The 24,927-nt window shown below is 44.8% G+C and overlaps 1 protein-coding gene across 3 annotated transcripts in view; it reads right to left on the bottom strand.

Annotated features, from left to right (window-relative positions):
* Positions 1–13,990, bottom strand: part of Elmo1 (engulfment and cell motility 1) — a 516,507-nt gene extending 502,517 nt beyond the window's left edge. For 2 of the 3 annotated variants that reach the window (XM_085699272.2, XM_085699275.2), the window contains exon 1: positions 13,656–13,811. The gene's annotated coding sequence lies outside the window, so the exon portion shown is untranslated. Of the gene's footprint in view, positions 1–13,655; positions 13,812–13,833 lie in introns of those variants that run through there. The other variant, XM_085699273.2, reaches the window with a different exon arrangement.
* Between the last annotated feature and the right edge of the window lie 10,937 nt (positions 13,991–24,927).

Raw genomic sequence — 24,927 nt, 5'->3', positions numbered from 1 at the left:
CTAGCCATGCGTTCCCGCCGCTCCATACTACAGATCCCTCTGGAGAGAAGCATAGGAAACAGAAAAGTAAAAGAGAGACCATGCCACTCCCCAACTAATTCTCTCTGGGTCCCTGGTCCTCCACGCCTGCACACAGCTCTCTGTTGTGGCAATTGTGAACTGAGCGTTCCAGGTACAGTGAGATCAGCCTCCTACTGCAGGGCAAATCCGGTCATATCCAGAGAGGTGCCTCTCCTCTTGTTCACCACACAGGCCTCTCCTCCCCACACCTGCCTGTCAGCTGAATCCAGGACTCACGGAGAAGGGTTCTCACTAAGCATCCACAAAATGAAAAGATCGCAAACACAGGCCAGAGTGTTTGAGCCAGAGTGAGGCACAAAGCTAAGGAAAGAGTCACATAGGAAAGGATTAGAAAATAAATGAGAAGAAACTTGGAGGATTTAGAATCCATTTCAAGTGCACTGGAAGAAAATCCCTCCAGAATGGGAAAGGAGCCCGGGCTGAAACCTGGACAGCCTCTGGTCCCACCCTCTGCCCACTGCACGCTGAGGTTTGGACTTGTCGGTCTGGATTCTCTTCTCAGTTCCTACCAGGACAGCACTTCTCTCAAACTGGAGCCTGTTCATCTCTATCAGAACCAGCCAGAGCTGGCTGAGATGCAGTTTTTGGGTCCCCAAAAGTCTGAAGCCTCCTGAAAGCCAAGAACCGCAGAGTCGAGTCCACTCTCGTTCATAAGGGCTGCCATACCCACACTGACTCATTCTTTAAATGACTGCTTAAACGCTGAAGGATTTAAACTAATGACTAAATTGATTCTTTTAGAAATTGTTGGATTCTAAAAGTAGTAATAGCAGTCATACTGTGACCAAAATGAAATGATGTATGGTTTATACCCTGAAGCCAGGAAAAGCTTTTCACAGCATAGATGCTACCCTGTCACTTCTCAGGGAAAAGACATGGGTGACCTCTCACTGCCCTGTAGATAAGGGTTCAGACCCACAGTCCCCTTCAGCCCGCCTCCCAATTTAACACAGGGCTACAGTTCTCCAGGCCCAAGAATTCGGGACTTCAGTTCCTAAAAAAACCAAAGCCCGCTCTTTTCACTGCCTTTGGCAAGAACACCTCTTTTTCCCCAGTAAAATCCCTTCCTTGATCCCCCACGCTGGCAGGACTAATGCTCCCATAGAATCCTCACAGCACCAATAACTTCACATCACATTCCTCGATCCATCTGAAATGTCCCGCACAGGGGCTAGGGAGATGTTTCACTGGTTAAGAACACTTGCTATTCTTACAGAGGACATAGTGTTCCATTCCCAGTACCCATACAATGGCTCACAACCAAACACAACTTCACTTCCAGAAGATCCCATGCCCTCTTCTAGACCTCTGCAGGCATCAGGCCTGCGTATGATGCACAACCATGCATGCAACCAAAACACCTCATACACAGAACAAAATAAAAAAATTAAAAACATTTATCAATATATAGTTTTGGAACCCGAAAACCAATACATTTCTCGCCTAGAATTGTGTGCGTGTTTGCATGTTTGCATCTGTATGCTCTGGTGCAGAGCTGGTGCTCAATAAATATACGAGAGTGAACAAGTGGAGTTAAAAGAAACTCCAAATCAAACACTGGGGGCGTATGTGGAGTGAGAAGCAATTAAGGATTTAAACTAGCCAGGCATGGTGGCACACACCTTTAATCTCAGCACTCAGGAGGCAGAAGCAAGCAGATCTCTGAATTTAAGGTCAGCCTGGTCTACAAAGTGAGTTCCAGGACAGTTAGGGCTACCAGAGACAAACCCTGTCTCAGGAAAAAAAAAGGAGGGAGAAGAAGAAGAGGAGGAAGAGGAAGAGGAAGAAGAGGAGCAGGAGGAGGAAGAGGAGGAAGATGAGGAGGAGGAAGAGGAGGAGGAGGAGGAGGAGGAGGAGAAGAAGAAGAAAAGTGCACGTATTCCCTTCCCTGGAAGCCGAAGCCTCTCCAGTTTGTCACTGGTTGGTTGACTGATGGGGCTGAGATGCCACAGAGACCTCTTTGCTGCATATAGCCCTACACACTCTCTTTGTATGTGTTTCAAACAAATGGGCCCCATTATTCCCCCCAAAAATTCTAGATTTACCACTGTTAAAGCTGATATTAGGCCATTTCTCTGGGCCTTGGTCTGATCTGGTTATGAACCCTTCCGTAAGCTATCCACTGCTGACAGAGATATGGACATAGAAATAAAAGATGGTGTGGAAATCTCCACAGGGACTTCTTACAAGTCTTCATGATCCGGGAATTTTCATTGTACACCTTCATATTCTAAATTTATTAGCAGCACATTGGAAAAGATTTTCAATAGACCTCAGTCAGCAATAATTACAACAAAATGTCCACCAGGAACAACGTCTCCTGAGAACAGGAACCGCCATTTTGCCCTTGCAGGAAGCTGGCGGGGTGATGGCCTTAGGAGGGCACTGCTCTCCTACATGCTCCTAAGGTAGTAAAACTCTTCAGACAAATGGCTCCTCATCTGTGGTCACCCATACTACATAGCACTCCAAAGCCTCAAGCTCAACCAGGACAAAGCTGAGTGTCAGAAACTGAGGGGACACTGACAGCTGGCAAGAGCCTCTTAAAATATACTGCAGACAAGGGCACGACTGGAAAGAGGGAAAGGGAGTCAAGGTGCTTGGAATTTTTAAACTGCTGGCTACATCGTGTGAGTAGAATTCCTGTCTCACCAGGCCCCTGTATTTTATGGCATAGACCTTTCCATGAGTCTTTAAATATGTCTGCCACTGGGTTCTCTTCCAAGCAATGCACCAAGCCTGACAGGCAGGAAAGAAACACTGCTGCCTAACTCCTGCAGAGGCCGGAGGATCTCCACCACTCTACCTGGAAACAACAGCAACGAAGGACTGAATTTTCTTTTTCTTTCTTTGTATTTATTTATTTATTTTGGTTTTTTTGGGACAGGGTTTCTCTGTGTAACAGCTCTGGCTGTCCTGGAACTCATTTTGTAGACCAGGCTGACCTCAAACTCAAAGAGATCCACCTGCCTCTGCCTTCCAAGAGTTGGGATTAAAGGCATGCGCCACCACCCCCTAGCTAAAATTTTTATATACTGAAGATAGTACGTAATTTGTTGGTGCCTTTTCATGACTGCAGTCATGCCTCACTTCCAAAGTAAAGTCTACAGAAGTTCTTTCATTTGAGCATTCCCCTCTCAAGCCTATGCTTCAATTCATGACAGCTAATGTCTACACTGAGGTTTGTCTTTCTTTTAATTCATTCACATTGCTAAATGCCATTGCTAAATGACCACTTAGTGAATACAGGAGCTACTGTATAAGACTCTAGTATGCTAGCTGCTGCCTTCCTAAAGGAACTTACAGAGCAGAGTAGGAACCCAAACCAACAATGGCCAGAACTATCAAAGAGATATGAGAACCGTGGCTCTGGCTTAAAGTGGACATTGAATGAAATGTTCTACATGGAATACTTTGAACAGTGAGAAAGTTGGTACAGCTAATTATACTGGTACAGCAGCGCTGTTGTGGGTCTGTCCCTTTGGGCCGTGGTCCTCCTCTTCTATCTTATGCTTTTAATGACTTTGACTCTGATTGCTAGTCTAATGATCCAGCTCAGGTTAAAGAAGAAAGCTGAACCTTTTCCACCCACCCACATTTCATTGACACTTTATGCAGTCACTTTCTTTCCAGAAGGTTGTAAGTGATTTAAAGGGGACCACTGAGTTTCCTTTACAAGCAACACAATCATATAAAACCCAGTTCATCTGAATTCAATGCCTGTCCACTGCTACTCACTAGGACCCAACTAACTAACTTGGGAGTTTCTCACAGAGCTCCTGCCTGTAGCAGGACAGATGCAAACAGCCCTTTTCCAGAAAGTGAGAACCAAGGGATGGGGAAAGAGGCCTGAACAACAACCTCCAGTCTCTGTCCCCAGTGGATCAGCAATGAAGTGAAATCCCAGGTTAGCTGAAACTGAACTAGAGATAACGTACCAACGTACATGGGTTTGTGTTTGAATTCACCAAATTCACAGCATCATCTATTATGTTAGTTCATTTCGATCACAATGGATGATGTTTATCCGAATGTGGCAGTTTTACACCTCTGTTTCTGAAGCAAAGATGTATGAAGCAAAGTCTAGTTGAATTTTTAAGAGGAATGGCTCGAGCCTCTTAAAGAAAATTAAATAATCAATGTAAGTCTTTAAATAAGTGTAGCAAGATTTGGGTGTTAAAAATCTGAATAGAAACTACTGATATTGGAGAAGTGAGATGGTTGAGATGGAGGAAGGGCAGATATAGGAGCAGGGAAGAAGATATGTTAGTTAAGGGAGCCATTTTAGGGTTAGCAAGAGGCTTGGCTTTAGAGGGGTTTCCAGGTGTCCACGGGGATGTCCCCAGCTAGGACCCTGGGCAGTGGAGGAGAGGGTGCTTGAACTGGTCCTGCCCCGTAGTCAGACTGATGACTATCTGGAATATCACCATAGAACCTTCATCCGGCGACAGATGGAGATAGAGACAGAGACCCACATCAGAGCACTGGACTGAGCCAGTACACATGCAGTAGAGACAAATCCCAGTGCCATTATTATTGGCTTCTCAGTTGGCCCCAATTGTCAGCCACATTCAGAGGGTCCAGTTTGATCATAGGCTCGTTCATTCCCAGTCCAGCTGGATTTGGTAAGCTCCCATTAGCTCAGGCACACTGTTTGTACTGGCTTTTTGGGATCCTAGTCTATTTGGATGCACACCTTCCTAAGCCTGGATGGAGAGAGGAGGGCCTTGGACTTCCTACAGGGCAGGATACCCTGCCCTCTCTTAGGACTGGAGGGGGAAGGGAGAGGGTGAGTGGGGGAGCAGGAGGGAAATGGGAGGAGGGGAGGAAGTGGAAATTTTGAATGGTATTATTTATAAAGCAATAAAAAAAGAAAGTTAAAAAATGAAACTACTGATAATAGAGATGGTATCGACAACAAGTAAACCGATACACCAAAACCACTTTGTAGTCAATATTAAAGTTGCCACGTCAGCAGCTCCAGAGATTGTAGATTTGCATTAAACCACCTGACAGATGTGAAAACTGAGGCAGAGGAAGACAATGAACTTCCCCTACTCAGCTGACACTGGAAAACCAGCCAGAATCCTCAATTAACAAGGGTGTGTTTGTTTAGTTCCAAACTTCAAAAACCGTTCTTTCTACTTTTCCCAAATCCAATCAGTCACCAAGTCCTCCATTTGTTTTCTTCAGTGGGTGGCCGCAACATCAGGACTGCTTACTGCCCCTTACCCTGGTCTGCTCTGGCTGGGAGCCAGCTGTGAGGTCTCAGATGGGTAGTGGGGGTGGGGCAGCCTTCCGCTAGCAAGCTCACTGCTGTATTTATTTACTCCTCTCCCCAAGATTGGGTGTTTATTTGGGCCGGTCTCGAGGACAGAAGCTGATAAGGCGCCTTCCTTAGTTTCTCCTGCCTGCTGTACTAGCCAATCTTTTGTCCAGGCTGCAATGGGACAGAGTCCTCATCAAACCTGGATGGCCTGTTTTTCTAGCCTAAGAGCCTTTGGCGTTCTTTTCCATCTATCCCAAGGTCTAGCTCCTAGCAGAACTGACTCCAGGCCTCCCCCAGACATTCCTCCACCACGAACTGCTGAACTCCTGGAGCAATCTTTCCTTAAGTTTTCTAGCTCTTTCCCAAACCTGTGTACTTCTTCCCCCGTGACCGGCAAACCTGTAGTACTGGTAGTCACAATTATCTCTTAACTGACTTCCTTCTCAGTCACCCATTCCTAGCAAAGCTCCAGATGTGAAGTGCCTTGCCCACAGAACGTACAATACAGCTACAATGGCTGTGGCGTGGCTGACTGACAGAAGCCTGGGAGAATGAAGAAGGGGTGAAGTACTGTGATGGGTTAAGGCCAGCAATAACAGTGCAATTTAAGTCTTTATATGCATTTAAGATCTGTGTGTGGTGTGTGTGTGTGAGTGTGTGTGTGTGTGTGCGTTCTGTTCAAATGCCGAGAACAGAACTCAAGCCTTTGTCCAAACTTATCACTCAACTACGTCACACCCCTCTCTGCTTTTTAAAATATAATTTAAAAATAAAGTTATTCTCTGCTTCTTTTATGCAAATTTAATGCACATATTTTTCAAAAACTCTAGACAGAAGAACAGTGATTGAGAAAACAGTTCCTATGAATCTAAGTCACTCGCTGAGTGGAGTGGGTCCAAAGAGGGTGGAAATGTGTTCATTCCTTGCGAAATACCTTGCTTTAACACGGTTCCTATTCAGTGAAGGTGGCAAGTGGTGGAGAAAATAGAATTTAGCAGCCAGCATCATCATTCCTCTGCTTCAAAGGACCCTCCCTGCATTATTAGGTGAGGCATGCTCATGTGTGCTTGCGTGTGTGTGCTTGTGTGTGTACATGACACTTACTAGTTACTATAGGAAAGATTAGGTCCCATTTCCCCAAGCCAAAATGTTTAACTAGTAGTCCTTCCACCAAGTAGCACATAACAGGAGTAACCAAGGTACCAGTCCACTACAAAAATCTAGGGCATGAGGGCATGGTAGGGCAGAGTAATGTGGGGGTGGGCAGGAATCAAGTTGAAACCAGCCTTACTGAGTGTTATTGGAATTCACTCTTCACTCAGCCAAAAATGTGCAGTCTAACCAAAGTACTCCACTGGCTCAACATCCCAAGCCACACGTCTTCTGAAGGCCACAAGCAACGCCAGCTGCGGTTTATACATTTGGGTTAAAGTGCCCCAAAACAGAAAAAAAAATATTTTGAAATACATTATACTTCAAAATGAAGAGTAATTGTGTGTAGCAGCCTGGAAAATATATCTCATGCAGTACACTGAGCCACTGAACCCCAGAGCACAGAACTCTGGTGCTCCAAAATGCAATCTCAAAGTGAAAATAAAAAGGTACAAAGGGCGGAAGGAAGGGTGGAGGGTTGCTACCGGGCTGTGACTCGCAGGAGGCTGCCGCCTTGGGAAAGCACAGCTAACGTACCAGCCAGTGAGAGTTCTGTGCAGTCTAAGCCACCAGCTACTGCTCTGGACACTGGAGAAGCCAGGGGAGGCAAATAAAAGGTTGACATGTAATTATGTAAGAAAATAATGTCATAAGATTACACAAAATCTAATACACTGAGAGGAAAGGACTTCATTTAAGCCAATACCTTTTAAGATTCTCCATGACCTGCCACAAGGTCCTAGCACACTGATGGAACTTCCATATCCATGACCGGCTGACCAGCCAAGGTGCCTTTGCCAAGCCCAGGAGCAGACACTGTCCTCGGTTACTGGACTCCAAGCAGCCATTTCTTGACTTTGTGATGAGGCCTCTGACTGAGCCAAGCTGACAGCTCCTCACCACCCTGCTCCATTCATTTACCCTCTAATGATTGTGTAAAGGTTACAGAGAAGGCAGTAACCAGCCGTCAAGCTCAAACCCTCAAAGAAACTGGGACAGGAACTTGCTTTTTAGCTTTCTTCTGCCAGAGCTACAGGATGGACATTAAAGTCAGATCTGCAACCACTTGACTTAGAAAGATAATTGCCATTGAGCAGTGAGGGAAGTTAGGGAGGAAACTAAGGCAAATGAATGAACATAGTGAGTGAGCGCCCCATCTGTGTATCCACTGTCTTAGGCTTCAGGGAATAAGCAGTGGCCGAAAGCTGGGACACGTATACCTGCTGTTGAAAAGTCTAGTATCAGATGGTCAGATTGCACACAGATGTTCGGATCTCAGGAAACAAAGCAGAGGTTCTTCACCGGGGAGGGGAGGGGAGGGGAGGGGAGGGGAGGGCTGGGGTTGGCCCCCTGAACCACAGACTTGCCAACTGTAGAGACATTTTAGTTGTTCTCAACTGAGTGGGACTGTGGGAACCTAGTGAATAAAGACCAGGGAAGCTGGTGGGCATCCTGAAAAGGGAAAGTTCTCAATAGAAACAATTATCCACTTCAAATGTCAACAGCTCCAAGGCTGAGACCACCCAAAATAAGGGGACAATAAAAGGGGAAATGGTCTGGAAGTAGAAAAGAAGAACAGCAGCCACCTCTGCATTGCCCAAGAACAGGCATCCTGCTTAATGGGCTCAGGTCTCCGGTTCCCCAGTGAGTGTTATTCCAGGGTCAGAAGCGGCAAAGCTATGACAAAGTGACAAGAACACCATGAAGAATATTCCCGTCAACTGGTTCCCTCCCAATGGGTTCCACAATTAAGTCTGCACCATAACCCACCCACATATTGGCTAAAGAATATGTTTTCCTTGATAAAGACCTCTCCCCCCACCTCTTAATAAATTGCCTCATGCTCCAATATTGTGACCTTGGTTTATAGGTGGATGAGAGCCCACAGATGGATCTAGATTCAGGGATAAGGGCAACTTGAGAATGAAATATCCAGAGAGAGGCCAACTCTGAAGTTCTCTATGTCAGCGGTAGGAGAGATATCCCAAGCTAGATGTCATGGCAACCTGAGACACATCCATCTGAACTAAAGGGATTTCTTCTCTTGTTTGTCTTTTTATGGCACTGAGGGTCAAACCCAAGGCCTCATGTAGGCCAAGCACATGTTATACCACTAAGCAGTACCCCTATGTGAACTAAGGGCCTATCTTATTTTTTTTCTATTAAAAAAAAATTGCACTGGGTATGACATAGGAAAGAGTGTCAGCCATGGAAAAAGTCACACCAAGCTCGTGAGCCAATTCGGCATGTTGCTCCATAATGCTTTACCTGGGCATCCTTCCCCTGGCCCACTGCTGCTTCTCCGGAAGTATCGCCCACCCAGCACAGCTGTCCTAGAGTAAATAGTGAGTTGCCAGCATTTCCTACTCAGGAAAGCTGTGCTCCCTACATTAACTGTTAGGACTAAAATAGCCCAACTGTAGCTTCCATGCCTAAAACCGAAGTTCCAATTATAATCTTGCTCAGATTCTGGAAACCAGGGTTTGTGGGGGCCCAGAAGATGGAGCAGCATCTCCTTCTATTTATACATGTGACTAATTTCTCCACTCAGCACTGGGCCAGGTTGTTGCTGTGGCTAATTCCGTTTGATGAGACAGCATTCCTTCACCCACATATATTCCCACCTCAGAACTTAACTGCTTGCCTCACTTTAGGCTGCCAAGAAAATTCCTCTCCAGTTGTACCTGCAACAGTGGAGGGCTGAAGCACGCATAGTTAATTTAATCATTGATGGTGGCAGGGCTTGACAGGCTTCAGATAAGTTGCCATTGTTAACACTCAGACAACCTAGATTATCCAGGAAATTGAGCACAGCAGCCGGTGTGCGCGTGGGGCATGCGGACTGGCTCTGGTGAACCTCAAAGCACTATGCCGTGAGCTGGAACGCTTTCTAGGGCCACACATGTCACAGAAGCCACACCCTGTCTGCATGGCTGGCCTTCATGACCCTTTTGACTTGGACACTGTGGAAGTTCTTGGTCTTTCGCTTTGTTCTTTGGCTGGCCAGTCTTAAACCCAAGCCAGCAGGAATACCTAATCAAATTATCCATCACAGTGGTGTTAGGCTAGTACCAGAACAGAGTGGTTGCCCCTGCAAATCTCCAAAAGTAATCAGAATCATGTACATGGAGACTACCAGGGGTAAAACAGGAAAGGAAAGGTTTAGTAGAGCACACTTCCAAGAGCTCAAAGCTAACGTTCTGCCAGAAAATGGTAGGTACTTTTGATGTCCCTCTGAGTACAGCGAGAGCTACTAAGGATAGATGGCTTGACTCAGCACCACTGCAGGCAAGGGCTGGTCACTTGGGTCCCCTGTCCCTCTAAGACGGGGGTGGCATGGGGGCCTGGCACAACGTTGACTTCTATAAACACTAAGGTTTTTAGGGTGAAGTCAAAGGCTCACACTGCACGTGATTCACTTAGAAACAGCATCTTTCACAAGAAATTAAACTAACAGTATTTTGTAGAAGGGAAACTGCTAGACGCTTCTGAAAGCATGGCTCTGTGGATTCATCAGAATTCCTGACAAGTTGGTGAAAAAAAATTCTCACAATCTCTAGGATTATTAAAGCAAACTTTAAAAACTCAAATCATATAGAACCACATATTCAGTACTAAGAGTCTGTTCTGTGTGTCTTTAAGGACAAGACCCAAGACCTGGTACATGCTTGCCAGTATATACACCCCTGAACTATATATGCTCTCCAGCCTCCTGCCCTTGTTTCTTTGGAGCAGCATCTTGCTATATATTTCTAGCAGGTCGTGAACTAACTAGTAACTGAGAGGCATGCCTCTAAAACCCTTCAGCCTCAACTGCCTCAGAGGGCTGGCCTTCTGTTTCCTTCAGTTTGAGTTTTAGGCGGCTGATATGGACCTGCTAAGTGGGTCTCAGGCTCTCCTCCTGGGCTGAACCTGAAGCAAACAAAGCCCTGTGTTCGTTAACTTGAACTGAGTTACACAACTCTTGCAGCAAACACTTGAGGCTTTGTAAGGCAGAAAGGTTTAGTAATCTCTCACCTTCTCCACATTCAACAGGATGTTTAAACCAAGCTATCTCCTTTGGATGCCTGCAGGCATTAAAGAGTGGTTGCAGACCAACCAATAAAACAGCGGCCCACTGTTCCGGATCAGGATGGCAAATGGTATTCTAACAGGAATGGCCCTTCTGAAGCTTCAGCGCTGGACCAGGTGATGAAGCAAGCAAGCATGCGCTGGTGCACCACCTGCCCTCTTACACCACATCCTCTGGGCCTGAGCTTCAAAGCCCTCCCTTCCTGTGCACGCCTCCCCACTCACGTCACACCAAATACCCAAAGCAAGCAAATTGCTTGAGAACACTCAAGTGCTGACTTCTCGTTGGTGCTGAAGTCTCAGAACTGCTTCCAAGCCAGCGGCTCTTAGAGAAGCCCCTCACCCGCCTGCTTCTTTTTCATCTTCTCCCTTTCCAAGGGCTTTTTCTTGCTTCTCTCCTTCATCTGTCTTCCCACTTTTCCCTCTGCCTCCCTCTCCTGGCCCTGCTAGCAACCGCTACTCCTCTGCCTTCAATTCAGCTCCATCTCTGTGAAAGAGGGAGGAACAGGGTACACATGTGGGCCTCTTGCTACTTCTGGTAATGCCCATCCTCCAGAGGAGTATTTCCTTGACTTAAAGCAGCATGGGCTTTGGAAAGACATCTTCCAAGGGGAGAGGTGCTATAGCAGATCGGGAGCAGTTGGACTTTTAGTCAAGCGCCTGGCTTTTTATACCATGCCCCAAGCCATCTCCTCCTGCATCTCTCCTCGGCCTGCAGTTCTGAGGAAGGGCTCTAACAGGACTGAGGAGGCTCTGAACTAACAGTGGCAGAGCAGGGAGAAGGGGACTAGGGTAGAGTAAAAGCCTGGCTTCCTACTCGCCACTGATACTCAGTATGTTTTCCCAGCGGCTTCGGCCAGCATGGACAACTCCCTAACTGCCAGCCAACAAAATACTGACCGAGCACACTGCGACCCTGTGCTGGGAGTTATCTAGATCTGTGAACAAGGTCACCAGCCGGCTCAAACTTCCATCCTCATGGGAGAGACAATAGGAAAATAAACAGGTGGCTATGTAATGCCAAGGAGTAAAAAACGCTGAGAGGGAAACCTGGGTAACGCGAGAGGACCCGGGACAGCTGTCCACAAAGGCCTTTTCAACTGACACCTGAGTAGAGAGGCGCAAAGGAAGCAAAGGATGAGTCATGAGGACATGTGAGGGAAAGCTCCCCAGGCAGAGGAATAGTACGTGCAAAGGTCCTGGGGAGAGAAAGCAGTAAAGAAAAATGTCAGGAAGGCAGGATTGCTGCCCTTAACAAGGACACACTGCTGCGCAGACATGGCATCCCCTCTAGGACCACCCACCCTGAGGCCAATGACTATGTAGGCCCAGAGTCTCCACAGACAGTCTTCCCAGCTTCCTACCCCTCAGATTTCTCCTGCTTACTCTTCCTCCTCACCAGGAGTCCTCACAGTTGGGGTCATCCTGTCAAGCTTACCACTCCACCTAATGTTAACAAAACCCGAATAGCAAGCACAGTAAGAAAGGCCCTAAGCACATTTATCCACAATTCTGAAGCGACAGCAAATGTACCACAGTGAAGAGCAGAAGATCAAAAGGGCAGCGAGGGAGGGAGGGAAAGATGGAGGGACAGAGAGAGGGCAGCCAAGAAGAAATGAGTATGGAGTCTTCGTCACAAGCCTGCAAGTGACCTGGCTCTAAACTGACAAGGATCCCCAGTCCTGTAAATTGAGGAGTGGAAATAGTAAACCTTGAAATAACCTTGGAGAGCTGCTGAAGAGGTGAGACACGTGGAGACCATGACCAGAAGCCTCTATTGGACCCGCTCTGCGGCCAGCTTTCCCAATCTAAGAGTCATTACAAATAAACTGGATCCTCCCGTCCCAAGTTGCTCTCAAAGATTTTGTATGTAAACGCTGACAGATTATTTTTATTTTTGTAAATCAAAACAACAACAACAACAAAAACAACAAAAAATTCAGAAATTCTTCCCCGGTTTCCCCCAAAATTCCAACAACCCCCTCTCTGTTTCTTAGGCCACAGACAGGCGGCCTATAGTCCCTGGGTGCATTTCATTGAGCTCAATGTGCCTCGGGAGCTGTCCAGAGGCCCCCGGAGCTGTCCCTGCTTGTGGCCAAACTCTGCAGCGTCAGGTCAATCCAGGTCTCACAACCCGTGCTCCAGCTGCCTAGTTCAAAGGGCCCGAGGCAAGAGAGTCAGTAGAAGTGAGCCCCCACCCCCGAGGGGCAATGGGAAAGCGACCCCCCCCCCGCGCGCAATGACGCGCGCGAACACACACACACACACACACACACACACACACACACACACGCCTGGCGCGCGCCCGCGGCACAACACGGACTTCCCAACCTCACACAAGCGCACCGCGGCTCGTTGAGTTCTGGGTTTCCTCTTCCTCAAAGCCGCGGTAGGCTACCGCGGCGCGGAGCTCGCTCTCTCCCTCCCCAGCGCCCCACGCCCGCCGCTCTCCGGGAAAGGCGCCCGGTCCGCCCTCTCCCACGCCAGCCTCTCCAACGAAGCCCCTGCCGCCCTCCCTCCCGGGCCCCACAGGGAAGCCCCGCGTGGCCCCGGGAGGCGGGTCTTCACCAGCGAACGCCCGCAGGGGTCCCCGCCGCCCGACGCGCCCCAGCCCGGGAGCGCGCTCTCCGGGGATCCCCTCCCATCTGCGACGCCCGAGCGAGCCCCGGAGCCTTCGCCGCCCACCGCGACTGGGCTCAGCCTCCCGTCTCTCCGGCCCCACTACTGCTGGCCGCAAGGTCCCGGTGCACTCTGCTATGTCCCAGCGCCCCTACGCCCGTGGCGCAGCCCTCCGGCGCCCCCTCCAGCCGACCCTGCCCGGGCCATCTCCGCGGGTCCCGGCTGTGAGTTCCATTCCGGGGCTGCTCCCAGTATCCACTGCCCCCGTGCCTCTAGTCACTCAGGACCCCCTCTGCCTAGACCTCCCAACTGCAGCGCGCCCGCAGCCTCCGCCCGCCCGCACCGCGGGGCTCCGGGAGGAAACAAAAGTGTCTCCGCGGCGCCCTCGTCTTGCCCCGGCCCCCGCCCGGGCCGCCGAGGTCAGCGAGCCGGGCGCCGCGCCAGCCCTGAAAACTTTACGAACCTGCCCGGGGTCGCAGGACGCGGTGACGAGGGCTCCCAGGGGCCGGAGCGCCGGGGCGGGGGCCGCAGACCGGTGCCCGAGGTTCTGTCGCCCCTCTCGGGGCCGTGGACGGCGGTGGCTCTGCCTCTATCTCGTGCCCATCCTCGCCCGCCGCCGCTGCCCGAACGCACGCACTTACACTCGGGTCGCCGGCCGCTGCCGCCGGCTGCCGCTGCTCTCACTTCCTCTTCCTTCCTCCTGCTGGCCAGAGACACATCTTGCATCTAGGAGCATCCCGCGAGCTGCCGCGAACTCTCCTCCTGGGCAGACGCTGCGGAGTTGCCGCCGCCGCCCTCGGCACCTGCGCGCGGACACGCGTGGTTGGCGCGTTTGCTTCCCGCCCCCGCACTGCTGCCCGCCCCCCTGTACGGTGCCTAGGGCCCGGTGCCTACAACTTCTTGAAGTCCTTATACTTAAAAAGAGGGTAAAGTCACACAGTGTGCATACTTCTGCTCTGCTATAAATAGTGTGTACTGAGCATGACTTCTCTGATGAGCTCACAAACCGCGTTTTACAGTCACTAATTAACTCCGTCACCCTCCTAGCGCCACCTCTGGGGGACCGAGAGCTCGTGGTACCCATTTTATAAGCTTTCATTTTGAACAGCTTCTTTGAGATTTTTCCATGGATGGGGAAACTTCGGTGGGCTGATTTAACAATTAATTCCTCTAAGAAGCTCCCCGTTTATTTATTTCTTGACACGTTTTGTCGTGGGCAACACGGCAAAAATGAGAGCCCGTTTCCTTCTCCATCACCTATGAATTTACTGTAATCAAAAGTACCAGGTTTCCCTCAGTGAAGCCAGAGATTCTCTTGTGTGGTACACCATGGCATGAAGCAACATGTACTACTCTGAATTTGTTATTTATGGTTATTTTATTATTATTGAAGTCACGCAGCCCTACTTCAGTAGTTTTCAAAGAAGAAATCAAACACAGCTAACTCCCAGTCTAGCAGGCAGGAGGGAAATGACAGTTGGAAAGTTCAGAAGCAGCACTTGTCCTGTTGGAATTCGGCACTCTGATGGAGCCGCTGTAGAGGGCAGGGAGATGCTGTGTGTGCCCTCATCTCTAGAAAAGGAGAGGAGCAGGGAGTACACTCTCGAAGATACCAAAAGCTAAGGCAAAAAGCAACACTCTCTTTAAGATTAATCAGAAGAAGAGTGAACTGAAATTGGTACGTAAAATAAGATTGTTTTAAAAATTAAAGAAAGATTAGTCACAGGAATATTTAAATATGAACCCTGTGCTAACTATCCATTAGCACCCACTGGTACTTTACATGAAAAATAAAATAGCCCTTTGTTTTTATAATGATTTTATCATTTTAGTGAATAATAGTTCCACAGTTTATATGTAATATATCAATCAGTATATCAGGTTAGGATATATGTGTATAATTAAAACTTAATTCCACCACTTTATTTATTTGTTTGTTTGAATATTTAGATTTTTGAGACAGGATTTCTCTGTGTGTAGTCCTGGCTCTCTCACTCTGCAGCCCAGGCTGTCATCAAACCCACAAAGATCCATCTGCCTCTGCCTCCCCAGTGCTGGGATTAAAGGCATGTGCTATCACCGACTGGCCTCACCAGTTTATTTTTATTGAATTTTTTCATAAAATATATTCTAAACATCCTTTTCCCCTCCCCAGACTCCTCCAAAAGACTCCCCACCTTCCCATCCACCCAACTCCATGCCATTTTTTTCTCTTGCTTTAAAAAATAAGCAGCCAAAAAGAAAACCAAATAAAATAACCTAGCCAATAATAATAACAAAATAAACAGGAAACACACATTTGTATTAAAAAATATAGAAATACAAAATGAAAAGCAAAGCAAAGCATGCAAGCAAAAAACAATAAGACAAAAAAAATGTCCAAACAAAGCAATTTGAGACAAAAAGTCTACAAAATTTTGAGTTCATTCTGTGTTGGGCATCTATTGCTAGGCATGGGGCCTACCCTGAGGAGTTAGTATATGCGGTGATACTCCATTGGAGAAAAAGAATTTTCCTTTGGAAACAGGTGGCAATTACCGATAGTTTCTTGGTTAAAGGTAGGAGCCTGTGTCTGCTTTCCCCTCTCAGCACTGAGAATCCATCTGGCTTGAACCTCACATGCACACCAGTGCATCTGCCACAGTGTCGTCAATTCCTGTGTAGCAGTTCTGTGGTAGCTGAAGAACAGAGTTTCCTTGGACTCATCCACACCCTCTGGCTCTTACCTTCCTTCAGCCTTCTCTCTTTCCTAGTTCCTTAAGCCCTAAGGGGAGGGTTTGAAGAAAATATTATATTTAGGACTGAGTGATCCAAAAATCTCTCACTCATTACATATTGTACAACTGAGGATCTCTATGTTAATTCTCATCTATTGCAAAAAGAAGCTTCTCTGACGGTGGCTGAATGAGGCACTAATCCGTGGTTATAGCAGGCAGTCATTAGGAGTCATTTTAGTACTATATTAATTTAGCAGAAAAACACTGTTTAGTTTTCCCCAAGCCTATCCAGTCTCAGGTTCTTGACCACCTGAGAAGTGTTTGGTATGGGTTCCATCTCATGGAGTGAGCCTTAAATCCCATCCCAAAATGGTTGGTTGCTTCTATAACATTTGTACCTCTAGGGGGCTGGAGAGATGGCTCAGTGGTTAAGAGCACTGACTGCTCTTCCAGAGGACCCGGGTTCAATTCCCAGCACCCACATGGCAGTTTACAACTGTCTGAAGATCCAGTTCCAGGGGATCTGACACCTTCACACCAATGCACATAAAATAAAGTTAAATAAACCATAAAAAATATTTTAAAAAAATAATGATTTAAAAAAAAAAAACATTTGTACCTCTATGGCACCAGCATATCTTGCAGGTAGGCCACCACTGTTACAAGTCACCATTGCAGAACACAGGGTTTGTAAGTGGGTTGATGATTACCTGTCTCCTCTAGTAGCAAACACACAAAGTATCTTCCAGTACCATGAACACTAGTCAGTAGGAATGAAGGCTCTAGTTAAGTACCAGCTAAACCTCTCAGTGTTTAATGAGATACTATCTTCAGCAATAGGGCCTTACTATTATTCTTGGAGAGCAACCAATAGCCTTGACAATAACCTTGTTGACCAATGAATCAAACAGATGTAACCCATTCTTGGCACTGTAGGCTCTACTTGGCAGAGTAAGATAACTAGTTGGAGCATTGACTTCCTTTTGATTTCTTTCATATATATGTTTATTTTAGAAGGCTTCCTTCCACTGTATTGGGCTTCCACATGGCCCCTCAAATGGCCTTACTGTTAGTTGCCTCCTTCCCACCCCCATATTCTCTATCCCTCCACATTCAATACTCCCACTTCAATCTCTGCCTTGCCTCTGCAGAGCGTCACATTCTATTGCCCTTCCTTGGGAGTTCCTCTCCTCCTCCCTAATCTTTTATTGGCTACCTAACCTCTGTGGTTACACAATTGTAGCACGCATATCAAAAGCTTGCAAGTAAACATCCACAAATATTTGTCTTTTGGAGTCTGAGTCACCTTACTCAGAATGATTTTTTTTTCTAGCTCTATCCATTTACCTATCGATTTTATAATTTTGCTTTTTCTTAAAGAGCCAAATAATATTCCATTGTGAAATGAACCATATTTTCACCATTCCTTCACCAGTTGATGTACATCTAAAAAGTTTCCAATGTCTGGCTATTATGAATAGAGCAACAGTGAACATGGATGAGCAAGTATCTCTATAGAAGGAAAGAGAAATCGTTGGCTATATGCCCAAGAGTGGTATAGCTAGATCTTTTCCAAACTTCCTGCGGAACTGAAGCACTGATTTCCATAGTGACTGTACTAGTTTGTACTCCCACCACCAATGAATGAGTGTTCTCCTTTCCTCACATCCTCTCCAGCATGAGCTGTCATTTGTTTTATTGATCTTGGCCATTCTGCCTGGTTTAAAATGAAATCTCAAAGCAGTTTTAATTTGAATTTCTCTGATGACTAATGAAATGATAGGGAACATTTCTTTATGTGTTTCTCAGTCATTTATATTTCATCTTTTGAGAACTCTCTGCTTAGTTCTGTACTCTATTTTTTGTTTGTTTGTTTGCTTGTTCTGTTTTGTTTTGTTTTTACAAGACAGGGTTTCTCTGTGTAGCCCTGACTGTTCTGGAGCTCTCTCTGTAGACCAATCTGACCTTGAACTCAGAAGTCTGCCTGGCTCTGCCTCTTGAGTGCTGAAATTAAAGGCACTTGCCACCTCCACCCAGCCTGTCCACTATTTTTTAATTGGGTTATTTGTTTGCTTAAAGTCCAGTGTTTTGAGTTCTTTATATAAATACTAACCCTCTATCTGATGTGTAATTGGTAAAGATATTTTCCCATTGTGTAGCCTGCCACTTTGTCTGAATGACAGTGGTTTTGCTTTTTTTGTGGTTTGTTTTTTGTTTTTTGTTTTTTGGTGTTTTTTTTTTTTGCCATACAGAAGCTTTCCAGTTTCATGAGATCCTATTTATTAGTTGTTGATCTAGTTGCCTGTGCTACAGTGTTCTGTTCAAGCAGTCTTTTCCTGTGCCGAGTTCAAAATTATTCCCCACTTTCCCTTCTATCAGATCCAGAGTACCTGGTCTTAAGTTGAAGGCCTTGATGCACTTGGAGTTGAATTGCTGTCAAGTAAGCATGTATTCGTATTTCTCTCCAAGAAGCCATTCAGTTTGACAAGTACCATTTTTTTGCAAATGCTGTCTTTTCTCCAATGTATATTTTTAGCTTCTTTTACAAAATCAGTGTGTGGATTTTAGATAAGATCTGGGTCTTAATTCCATTCCATTGATCCAAGAGTTTGTTTTTATGCTACTACCTTGTTGTTTCTTCATTACTGTATCTCTGTAGTACAACTTGAAGTCTGGGATGGTGATACATCCAAAAGTTCTTTGATTACTCAAGAGTGTTTTTACTATCCTGTTTTGTTTTTGTTTTGTCTGTTTGTGTTCTTTTTGCTTGTATTTTACGTATAGCTGAAATTTTTTATTTGTATAAAGAATGGTGTTGAAATTCTGAAAGGATTTCCCTTGAATCTGTAAATCGCTTTTGGTAGGATGGCTGTTTTCACTGTATTAATCCTACTGATCCATGACCATGGGATATTTTTTCATCTTCTGATTCTTCTGATATCTTCTTCAGGATTATTTTTTGGTTGCCTTTTTTAAAAAAAAGATTTATTTATTTATTATGTATACAACATTCTGCCTGCATGTACGCCCACATGCCAGAAGAGGGCGCCAGATCTCATTGCAGATGGTTGTGAGCCACCATCTGGTTGCTGGGAATTGAACTCAGGACCTCTGGAAGAGCAGCCAGTGCTCTTAACCACTGAGCCATCTCTCCAGCTTCTGCCTGTTTGTTTTGAGACAGGGTTTTTGTGATTTTTTTTTTTTAAATAGCCTGGCTGTTATTCTTAAATAGCCTGGCTGTCCTGGAACTCACTAGACAGATGAGGCTGGCGTCAAACATACAGAAATTCCCCTGCCTCTACCTCCTGAGTGCTGAAAGCATGTGCCACTGTACCCAGTTCTCCTCAGTACCTTAAAATTTAGTTACACAAGTTTCTCACTTGCTTGATAAGAATTATCCTGAGGGTGTTATTTTAGGGTATTGTGAAAGATAGTATTTTCTCGATTACTTTGTTAGTCTGTTCATCATATGTATAAAGGAAGGCTACTGATTTTCGTGTGCTAATTTTATAAACTGCCATGTTCCTAAAAGTGTTTATCAGCTCTAGGAGTTTCCTGATGGAGGTTTTATGGTTCTTTACATACACCATCATATTGTTGGCAAATAAAGATACTTTGACTTCCTTTTCTGTTTATGTCATCTTGATTGCCTTCATTTGTCATATTGCTCTAGCTAAGACTTCAAATACCATATTGAATAGACTTGGAAAGAATGAACACCCATGTCTTGTGTCTGATTTTTATGAATGTTTTGAGTGTCTCTCCAGTTCGGTTTATATTGGCTGTGGTCTTGCTGCATATTGCCCCTATTATGCAGAGATATGTTTTTTATATCCTTAGTCTCTTCAAAACTTTTATTATGAAGGGATGTTGGATTTTGTCAAAGGCCTTTTATTTGTCTAATGAGATGATCATGTGGTTTTTGTCTTTCAGTCTGTTTATGAGATGGATTTGCATTTCTCTATTTACATATGTTGAACAATTTCGCATCTCTAGGATGAAGCCCACTGAATAATGGTAGATAATATTTTTGATATGTTTTTGAATTCAGTTTGCAAGTTTTTTTTGAGAATTTTTGTATCTGTATTCCTAAGGGATATTGGTCTGCAACTATTTTTTTGCTGTGTCTTTATATGGATTAAAGACCAGGCTAAGTGTGGTGTCAGAGAAAGAATTAGGAAATGTTCCTTCAGTTTTTATTTTACAGCATAATTTGAGGCATATTGGTGTTAATTATTCTTTTATAATCTGATATAATTCTTCACTAAAGACATCTGATTCTGGTCTGTTTTGGGTTGGGAAGTTTAATTGCAACTTTTGTTTTGCTAGGAGTTATGAGTCTATTTAAATTGCTTATCTGTTCTTGATTTAGCTTTGGTAGATTTTATATATCAAGAAATTTAGCTGTTTCTTAGACTTTCCAGTTTGATGGAGTACAGATATTTGAAGAACGTCCTTATGATTCTCTGGATTTCTCAGGTGTCTGTTGTAATGTGCTCCCCTCCCCCACTTTCATCTTTTTTGTAAAATATCAAAATGGCTACATCTCCTTGCTTCTTAGGTTCATTTTCTTTTTATTTATTTATTTACTTACTTGTTTGTTTGTTTGTTTATTTTTGGCCTACTATGGCGCTGACTGATGGTATACAGAACTACATGTGGTGCCGGGCCGGGGATCGAACTCAAGTCCTCGGGCGGAGCGGTCGGGCGCTCTGCCCCCTGAGCCGTCTCTCTCTGGCTTTAGGTTCATTTTCTAAAGATTTATTTATTTATTATGTATACAGTGTTCTGTCTGTATTTATGCATGCCAGAAGAGAGCACCAGATCTCGTTACAGATGGTCGCAAGCCACCATGTGGTTGCTGGGAACTGAACTAAGGACGTCTGGAAGAGCAGACAGTGCTCTTAAATCTTAGGTTCATTTTCTTAGAATAACTTTTTCTATTCTTTTACCCTGAGAGGATTTCTATCCTTGAGAGATGATGTCCTGATTTTGAGGTATGTTTTTCAGATGCAACAGAAATAATATTGTCTTCTAAGCCAATCTGTTAGTCTGTGTTTTATTATTGGGAAATTGAGACCATTAATTTTGAGTTACCAATGAGAAGTGTTTGTTGATTCCTGTTATTTTGTTATGGTGTTGGTCCCCCCCCCTTTTTGGTTTACTGTTCTGTGATTATTTATTCTTTTTCTATTCTTGGATGTGGTTAACCTCTTCAAACTGTAGATTTCCTTCTAGTACATTCTGTACAACTGGATTTATAAATAACTATTTCTTAAATTTGGTTTTATTATAAAATATTTTTTCTTTCTCTATCAATCATCTTTGATAGTTTTGCTTTGTATAGTAGTCTGGGCTGGCATCTACAATCTCTCCAAGTTTGTGGAACTTGTCTAGGTGCTTCTGGATTTCAGATTCTCTATTAACAAGGCAGGTGTTATTCTGATGCTTTTATAAGACTTTTCATAAGTCTTTTGTTATAAGTTTTTTATAAGTCTTTTTTTCTTTTTTATAAGTCTTTTTCCCTTTTAGCTTTTAAAGTTCTTTAATCAAAAATCAAAATTATCAAAATTTAGTATTTTGATTATTATGAGTTGTGGGGAATTTCAGGTGTTATTCTGATGCCTTTATAAGACTTGGTCTTTTTCCTTTTTAGCTTTTAAAGTCCTTTAACCAATTTTTTTCTGGCCCAGTCAGTTTGATGTTCTACATGCTTCTCTTACCTTAATAGGCATCTTCTTCTTTCAGTTAAGAAGACATGGACCTGAGTTTCCTCTCATTTACCTCTGCTATTTGTGGATTTGGTCTTTTCACATTGTCCCAGATTTACTGACTGTTTTGTACCTTGATTTCTTTAGATTTTATTTATTTATTTATTTATTTATTGGTTTTTGGTTTTTGATTTTTCAAGACAGGGTTTGCAGCCTGTCCCAGAACTCACTCTGTAGATCAGGCTGGCCTCGAACTCACAGAAATTCACCTGCCTCTGCCTCCCGAGTACTGAGATTAAAGGTGTGTCTTATATTCTGTTGGAGAGGCTTACCTCTGAAGTTTTGATTATACTGCTTAAACTTTTCATATCCAGTTTGTGTTTTCTTTAGTGATTCTATTTATTTTTAAGATTATCTTTCCATGTCTTGAGTTGTTTTCATTATTTCACCCAGCTTGTCTTTTCATGAACCACCTTAATGTATTTATTCATATTCTCTTTAAGGTTTTTGACCTATCCATAATTGCTATTTTGAAGTCCTTGTCTTGTGTGTCAACTATATTGCATTTCTCAGTGCCTTCTGTAGAAAGGGTTACTGATTTCTGGTGGGGACATATTGTTTGTTCATTTTATGTTTCTATGTTGTTGTCTAGGCGTCTGGAGTTATGACGCTTGAGATGTTTCTAGGTGTTGATATCTGGTGTTGTCATTATTGACTGGATGTTCTTTGGTTGCTGATGCTTTCTCAGGGTCTTACGCAATGTGGTAGCTCTTGGGTTCCTAATAGAATAATTCTGCAATTCAGTGAGTGGCAGAGAGAAATAGAAATGGGGGCTAGGATTAAAGGTTGAGAATGGGTGTGAGAAAGAACTAGAGAGATCCAGGCCATACCACGAGGTGGAGTTCCCTGGGGGTGGAGGTGCAGTGAAAGGAGGGGGTCTTGAAAATAGGTAGCAGTAGTACAAACAATACATCTGGAGAGGCAGGGATGAGAGGACTAGAGAATCCTGGGTCTGTACCAGATAGTTGAGTTTCCAATGAATGGAGTTGGGGCGAGGGGTGGGGTGCTGCACCTGCAAACAGCCTGCTACAGAGGTGAGACTGGAAAGATTGTAATGGAGGACAAGAAAATAGTGAAAATGACCTACCTGAGTCTCAGCCTAGTGTGGCTACTGGGAGTCCCTGGTAGAAAGTGTTTCTGGGTATCAATAGTTGGCCAAAAAGAATAGAGATGGGTAGAAGGGAAGGTTGAGAGGGTCAGAGTGAAAAACTAAACTGGTTCCGTTTTCTACAATTCAGTACGGCTACTAAAAAATGTAAGATGGCCCATATGGCTCTCATTAGTGGCTCACATTATATTTCTAATGAACAGCCCTCATCTTAACCCTTATTATAAGCAAACTCTACAGGAAGCAGGAATGACTGTGACCAGATGGTTGTAAGCTATTAGTTTAAAGAAGGGTCATTCCAGGAAAGCAACTGAAGTTGTCTCTGTCCTCATCTACAAAATTGTAATGGCATTTAATATGACTCAGTAAATGGCAACGTCTGTACAGATGCAGTGTCATGGTAGTGTTAATGGTGAATTTGATCTACAGCTTCCAGTTAAGACATACAGGGACCTTAACTTCAGTGCACAATGTGAGCACTCAGTATGTGTGAGAGGATGTAATTGCTCCCAGTCACCAGAAGCTAGCAAGGAGATAAGCACGCTGCCACGTCACCTTGTCTCCAGCTCTTTGCAGTAAACATGGAGTAAGTGCTGCCCTTCCTCTAGCGCTGCCCTTCCTCTAGTGGATGGGTATTTCAGATCTTTCACCATAGTCCCTCAAATTCCATATAAACACTTTCCCAGCATTAAACATGTTGTTACTCTGACTTCTCATCATGAGAAGTAGCTTCAAGTCATTTTCACCCTTGACAAACACAGTACATCCGTTGGCTCGTTCCAGTTAACTTGGACAAAAGCTAGAGATACTTGGGAAGAAGGAACCTCAGTTAGGAATTGCCTCCATCACAATGGCCTAGAGGTGCAGGGTCCAGCCTTGATGGGTTTGTGTGTTCCAGCGTAGGGACATGTAAATTAGAAATGATAGGCAGAATAGACAGAGACACAAAAGAAATAGAGATGGAATAGAATTCGGAGGGCAATCCGGTAAATATGAATAGTGAATCTGCCCGATTTTATTTCTCATAAGCTTTGTATACCCCACTCCAAAGAGGAGGGGAAGACAAAAGACTTATTTATCACGGTACAAGGTACAAAGTAACCACCTTCCCAATAACCAAAGCATTAAGTAAACACATCCTAGGTCAAAACATCCTGTTAGTAGCCACACCCTGGGTCAAACTTCCTGTCAATAATCTTGAAGGAGCAAGTGTAGGCCTGAGCTCTCTGACCTCTGGGAATGAATCCACCACTGTGGTCTCCAACACCTAGGCATGTCTATGCAGCACTGACATGGTAGGGGCGTGCCCAGTGTGGACAGTACTACTGCTGGACCAGTGGACCTGGCTGAGTACAAGCAGAAAGAGAAGCCGGTCAATAGCATTACTCTGTGGCTCCTGCTTTCATTCCTGCCCTGAGTTCCTGTCTTAATTTCCCTCCAAGGTGGACTATAAGCTGTAAATCAAATAAACCCTTTTCTCCCCAAAGTTGCCTTTGGTCGGTGTTTTATCACAGCAAGAGGGAAGTAAAGTAGGAAGGAAACTGAACTTTTCTCACATTTTCCACATTCGTTTCATTGTTGATTCAATTGTAAGGAGAGAACTGGAAATTATTTTTTTTTAGATTTTATTTATTTACTATGTATATAACATGTATGCTTGCATGCCTTCCTTGTATGCTTGCATGCCAGAAGAGGGTACCAGATCTCATTATAGACAGCTGTGATCCACCATGTGGTTGCTGGGAATTGAACTCAGCACCTCTGGAAGAGCAGTCAGTGCTCGTAACCTCTGAGCCATCTCTCCAGCCCTGGAAATCATTTTCTGTGCTGCTGCTAGGCAATATCCATTCTCTTGGCTTTGGTCTTTGGTCCCAATATCCCTATTCTGGCATCCTTAAATCAGTCTGAACTCAATCCAATCATCCTGTGTCTCTCGTTATCCACAATGATACCTACTAAAGTATCTTCTCACCTGTGCCACGGTGAGAAGCAATGTTCACGAGTCTCTGGTCCATTGGGCTGTAATAACCATCTTACTTATGCACCCTCCCAACCTCATTTTCCTGTTTCATTCCTGAAGACGTCATAGATGTGTGAACAAGTGCTTTACAGGGCTACAGTTGCGGCAGTAGAATGGAT

The sequence above is a fragment of the Myodes glareolus genome, chromosome 14 (genome assembly GCF_982192425.1).
Source record: "Myodes glareolus chromosome 14, mMyoGla1.1, whole genome shotgun sequence".
Classification (NCBI taxonomy): Eukaryota; Metazoa; Chordata; class Mammalia; order Rodentia; family Cricetidae; genus Myodes; species Myodes glareolus.
Note: the sequence above shows the minus strand (reverse complement) of the source record. Positions and strands in the feature narration are given on the sequence as shown.